The 6,000-nt window shown below is 32.8% G+C and overlaps 1 protein-coding gene across 1 annotated transcript in view; it reads right to left on the minus strand.

The window, feature by feature from the left end:
* The window catches only part of LOC125052413, a 70,253-nt gene extending 65,310 nt beyond the window's left edge, over positions 1 to 4,943 (minus strand). Inside the window, exon 1 of the mRNA XM_047653237.1 lies at positions 4,685 to 4,943. The gene's annotated coding sequence lies outside the window, so the exon portion shown is untranslated. The remainder of the gene's footprint in view (positions 1 to 4,684) is intronic.
* Between the last annotated feature and the right edge of the window lie 1,057 nt (positions 4,944 to 6,000).

Here is a 6,000-nt window from a genome sequence, read left to right on the forward strand (position 1 = left end):
ATATTCCTCGACCATTAACGTTATAAAAGTTCCTATTAAATTTCTCTATTCCGATTTTTTGTCGCTGAACGTAGTTTTACGCCGGATGAAGGGTTTAGAAAGCCGTGCTCAAGTGGTCATTCTAACTGTGATTCAAGCCTACTTCACTGCGTTTGTTGAACCTTAGTCTAGTCTTTACCTAGTTGAATGGATGTAAAATGATTTTTCTATGATGCCTCTTTAGAATTAAATTTTGAAGGTACTTCGTTTCCATAAATACATTATTATAATGAAACTAGCTGCCCCCGCGAACTTCGTTTCTCCTTAATGCGATTTTACTTAGCCTACCTGTTTAGTACATACCAACATGGAACATTTTGCTATGCTACCCCAGAGACTGTTCGGTGGTCCAGAATGAAAACTTTTTAGGTTTTTCTGTGAGTTTTCCCTATATAAACCTCAGAGTTCAAGTTATAAGTTATTAACTAACAAATAAGAAATATCTATATATAAATATATGGGTTGATCGTAGAATAAAAATAAAAACAGAAAAAAATATCTAAAAATAAAAAAAAAATTAGGGGTGGACTACCCTTAACATTTAGGGGGATGAAAAATAGATGTTGTCCGATTCTCAGATATACCCAATACGCACACAAAATTTCATAAGAATCGGTCGAGTCGTTTCGGAGGAGTTTAACCACAAACACCGCGACACGAGAATTTTATATATTAGATCTAAACAAACAAACGTTGAACAGTATTGTCATTTAATTATATATTTATTCATGCTTCATGAATGCATGAATAGCTGATATATAATTAAATTTATATGTTTAAAATAAATTAAATTAACATTGTTATGATTAGACTTTATGCTCGGCAACCAGTTGATATATTGAAAGAATGATCGGAAAAAAGGTTAGATCAGCGATCAGCGTTTAAGATCAGCGCCGGTACTCTAAAACTCCCAATAGCGTTTGCGATACTACTACTACTTGAGTTGTTGATTGTTGTACCATACGATCCCATGGTGACATTAGCTCAAGGGATATTCACTTATAATACCACAAGAGCTTCAAAATTATCGGGTATTTCCCGATAGGTTCGTTGCAAACAATTAATATAGTCGTCATGACGACTATAAGTCGTCATGACGACTTATAGTCGTCATGTATTACTCGTGTGGTATTCGGGGGATTATTTTTCCGACCCAAATGTCGGCCAATAGAATTGCACCATGAGACGAAATGTACAGTTAACAAATAAGAATTTCATAATGAATAAAACAACTACTTAATACTTTTCTTGAAGCAACGACCAGAGAAAATTTTCACAAAAAATTATCAGTATAATACCATGTAGGTTGTACCACGTGACGTCGAATGGTGCAATTCTATTGGCCGATATTTGGGTCGGAAAAATAATCACAGAAATACTTTGAAATCGCATACTAAATCATTCAGATCGGTATTACTATATACGATAGATTCAAGGCGTGATACATTTCCTGTATTCACCTTGATCGAACTTCACAAGCACAAATCAAATGTATTAACGAGCCATGAAACGCATAAAAAGTAGAAAACAGAACACTTTATACGATGCAATTTCTCAGAAAATATTCCGGCCAGCGAGCCGGCTACCGGTTAGGTTAACTTTATTATGATCGGTCACTAAAGACTATTGAAGAGCACTTTAATAAAGATACTATGCACTTCTTTGACTCACTTATGGCGCTTATGCTTGATACATTGGTTTATATTGTTTGTCTGTGGTATTAACGAGACTAAAACAATTCAATTAACGTATTGATATATAATCAATTGACTATAATCCGAGTGTACATAGTATGTTTCTACAAGTTTCGAGACAAAAGATTGATTTAAAAAATTATCGGAAATGTTGGAAAAATATTATAAATATTATACCAACAGGGAAGGAAGTCAAAATTCCTAAATGGATTTTTTATTTAAGCCTTAAAAGCTTTTTAGGAAATCTGTTCTCTACACCGTGTAAAGCACCGTGTAAAATGTTAGTCGATTTGATTCAAATTGTGTTTGCGTAGTGTCGAAAACAAACAAGTGCTTCGCCAATATAGTTTTTTAGAAGAACAGTTAGCATACGCTACTATAAACAATTTTATGGATTGAAGTCCAGCAGACTCAAAGAACACATTGCGGACATAAGACATAGACGACACACAAAATCAGCAGTCTGTGAACACACTCTAGATAGGCCTAATCACTCCATACGCTTTGACCAACCGAAAGTACTTGCGAAAGAAAAAAGATTCTTCCCAAGATTGGTACGCAAAGCCATTGAAATCAAAAAACACCCCAATTTCAATAGAGAAGACGGCCTAAAATTGTCAAACACCTGGGATCCAATAAAATCCAAATTAAAATCTCAAGATAAACAATCCGCGAAAATAGAGGACACCGTGAGCCATTTCTGCCAAAACCCTCCATCTTTTAGTCGATACCAACTCCGGGGAAATAAATACAGATAACACAACTTTTTCTACAGCTGTGATACTTTTTGACATTCAACACCTTTTGTCTTCAGTCACCGTGATCACGCACGCTGTAAAGCACGCGAAACGTCGGTAAAATTTAAAATGATGTAAAATAATTGTAAATCCAATTTTATACTGTTTCGGTGGGGTTGGAGCTCAGGACATCCCAGTGAAATTCATTGAATAAGCATCTGAATTGAGCCACAGAAGCGGGTCGTAATAAATAATAAATCAACGTTTTCTTTGTCTAATTTGCAGTCTTTGTCATGCGGAGTAGAATTGTGTTGCTTTTTTTTATATTTTTTACCAAATTTACCAAACACATACTAACTTTTAGAGTAGTGCTTAGTGGCTAAGCCCCTGATACCACTGATCTACTGAATTCAGTGCAACCCGGAGGTCAAAAGCCGGTTGTGCAATTGAACTAACCTGTACAATGTACATTATAAAAAAAAACATAAAGAGCTTATTCTCCTGTCAGTTTCGTAAGAGAAAAATTAAAAAATAGGCTTTTCTTTCACTAGCGCAATAATACTTTGCGCAAGTACGCTACGATACAATTACAATAGAAGAAATTACGTAATTACGGCGTGTGTCCCAGAAGAAGAATCATACACTTGACTCGTCTGCAGTTCTTTGGCAAATATCGATATAACGTAAATAATAATAACAAACTTTATTAACACCAAGCTAATAAAATAGCAGTTTTCACATTAAAGTTATTACCGTTTATCCTTTACTTAGTTAATAAGGAAAACTCGTATGCATATTATTCATGACATTCCGAACTTTCGCAGTTAAAGTTTCTTATAAATTATAATCCGAACTCGTAGTTGGCTTCATATGAGACTTTGATGCAAATGTAGCAAAACAATTTGCTTGTTTTACTTAACTTGAAGTAGCGGTACGCAGTTAATTACTTTTAGATTTAATAATGGAGTATATTAATAATGGCTTATTTTTATTGGTAATTTTATCTCCTGTATTCATTTTGTTTCCATTTTTTACAGTCGAAATTAACAAATTGTTAATGTCATAACGCACTATGACATTACAGCTCTAGTTCCTCTATGAAAATGTCAAATGTCATTCAAGGTTATTTGTCATATTTCGCTAGCGCATAGCTTGTAACAGATTATATAATTGAGAATTACTATTAAAAACTGGACGATGATTTCCTATTCTCCAAATTTGTACTAAATGTCATATTGCATAAGTTATATTTTAATAACAACACAATTAAATGTTATAGTAGTAGTAATAACGCGAGTGACCGTCACACTAGTACGCTATTTATCTGCCTATATTTAACACTACAGTACTAAAGTGCAATTAATAGACGAGAAAATATGCATATGTATGGATGAAGATATTTAGTAAAAACTCGTTATTTTTTTTTTAATTTCACAAGGATTTAAAACAAAACAGTGGCGCGTATCATTTGATAGATTGGTCAAAGGGAATGATGAATCATATCGCGTGCCTGTGTTTTTACAAGAGATGCTGTTCGCCAATTATAATCAAGCGAAAGATACGTAATTTGAAATTAGAATTGTTTAATAGTCTTGCTATGCTTTACTACTTTATTTTGACTGAGAGATTGTTTAAAATACGTCGCTATACAAAGAGATATTGAACCCAATCCATGTCTATTTCTGCTGTAATAGATCTACGTGACAATACCTAAAAATAAGTAAGTAATCGATAAACGTTGCTTGCCCGATCACGATTTGTATTAATTTCAAATTTTAATGAACGATCGAGTTAGAAATATGTAAATAAGTATATTATTGTGACAGCTTTTAAGTTATACTTTTGCAATAAAAACTCCTTTGTACGTTTTATTCGAAATTCATACAAGCAAAGCATTTATATAAGCATATACAAAAATTATATTCTTATTAAAGCTAAAAAAAGAGCTAAATATAAAATCATCCATAAGCAAAATTTTTTAATAATAGTTTAATATGTTTTTTGTCACGTCTCGTTTCGTTTCGTTTTTCGTCATAATAATACAAACTATTTACTTTGCTAAGTAAAAGTAATGCATGAAACCTTTCTTCTAGGATGTATGACATAAGTGTTTGCGGTGATTTTGCTATTTCTAAATGGAGACTGTAATTACGAATTTAATTGAGTATTTTAATTATACATTTGGTAAATAAACACAAATACTAAAAAGCTTACCTGGTCATAATTATGACACTTATGAAGAGTTAATTAATGACGCGTCCAACCTTTAAAGCTAAATGAAAGTAATCAAAGCCAAAGGTGATAAGAAAGTAAAACTGAAGTGTGAATTATTTCACGGTATCACCATTTAGCCGGAATAACAATAACGACCTGTTGAAAACTTACTCTTCCTTTTCACTCTAACGCACGTTATCGGGTATTTGTGTCTCGCTCTAACCTCGCAAAGGGTTGCACAGACGACTGGCCGACTCGGCACTTCGGTAGAAACTGCGCGCCCTGCGATCTATAAGGGTGGTTTTCCGCCCGCCCAGTACGAGTCCTGAATAAGTAGGGCGGTAAACACCCGATACCTGCTACATTGGTATATGTATCCACATTACACAATGTTTATACTGGCTGCCAATTCGCAATGTTTTCACAAGAGCCGCACCTTGCAACTGGTGCAACTGTTTACAACAATAAAATAAAAATATAGTAAATATTATTTAAAAAGATCACCTGTTTTGAGACTACAATAGAGTGAAGTATATCAAACTATTGCACGTCATAAAAACAAAACTAACGAATATAAACGCGAATTTACTATATTAATTACATAACTCGTTATTTTGAGTACTTTACAGATATGTTCAACGAAATACATTACTATAATATTCCTTTTTAATCCTATGATTATTGAAAATAAACGTAATTTTTGAAATAACTAAAATCGTGATTTTATAAAAATTTAGTTAGTGTAAACTTGGGTATTGTCTGTAATTTGTTTCTTTTCGTTAACAAAATCAGTTTCACCCTTCACCAGAATTAATAATTTTTACTCGCTTAGGATGCCTGGAATTGGCTTAGAAGTCAGACAGGCTAAGGGCTACATAATTATTAAATTTTAAAAGTTTATTTTGTATTGTAACGTAGGGTTATAAACTTTTTTAAAGGTTGCTTATACCAACACAGGTGAGTTTCTTTGCACTATGTCGAGATTAGTATATTATATTACTTTACAATGAAATACATACAACTAGCATTTAGTTGTTGTTTGAGATACTATTTATTATTTTGTATAAACACTAACTAAAAGTAAACGTAATCAACGTTTTAAAATTGGGACTGTAAAACTTGAGATGTCCTGAGATGTCAACATTTTCAATTAATTTTATGTTCATAATTTAAATATCACACACATTTAAAAACAGGACAGTATTATAGTTTAGCATCCACTCCAGAACAGCAAACGTCCTATGCGAAATAAATCAGAATGCAAACTGACAGAAACAATTAAAAAAATGTTAACTCTAAATATCGCTAATGAAAGA

Source organism: Pieris napi, chromosome 9 (assembly GCF_905475465.1).
Source record: "Pieris napi chromosome 9, ilPieNapi1.2, whole genome shotgun sequence".
In the NCBI taxonomy this organism is placed as follows: Eukaryota; Metazoa; Arthropoda; class Insecta; order Lepidoptera; family Pieridae; genus Pieris; species Pieris napi.